The sequence below is a fragment of the Papilio polytes genome, unplaced genomic scaffold (assembly GCF_000836215.1).
Source record: "Papilio polytes unplaced genomic scaffold, Ppol_1.0 DF821215.1, whole genome shotgun sequence".
Taxonomy (NCBI): domain Eukaryota; kingdom Metazoa; phylum Arthropoda; class Insecta; order Lepidoptera; family Papilionidae; genus Papilio; species Papilio polytes.
In genome coordinates, this window is record NW_013527989.1 from 1,365 (window position 1) to 1,639 (window position 275).

A 275-nucleotide genomic window follows, 5' to 3' on the forward strand; every position below is an offset into this window, starting at 1 on the left:
ATTAAAATTTATCAAAAATGCTATTATTAATTTTTAAACTCTATCTCTACTGTTTCATATACCAAGATTTATTAATTTAATAACTTTGTTACTTTTCAACTTTATATTTAATCCTTGATAAACCCCTAACACCGTTTTGTTTATAACACATGTCTTTAATTTTCAGTGTTTATCTGCTATAAATAATGAACCAGCCATTTAATAATATCCAGGGTAAGAAAACGATTTCAGAGTGGAATGTGTTTTGTCCCAATTAAATTGTTTAACAACGCACG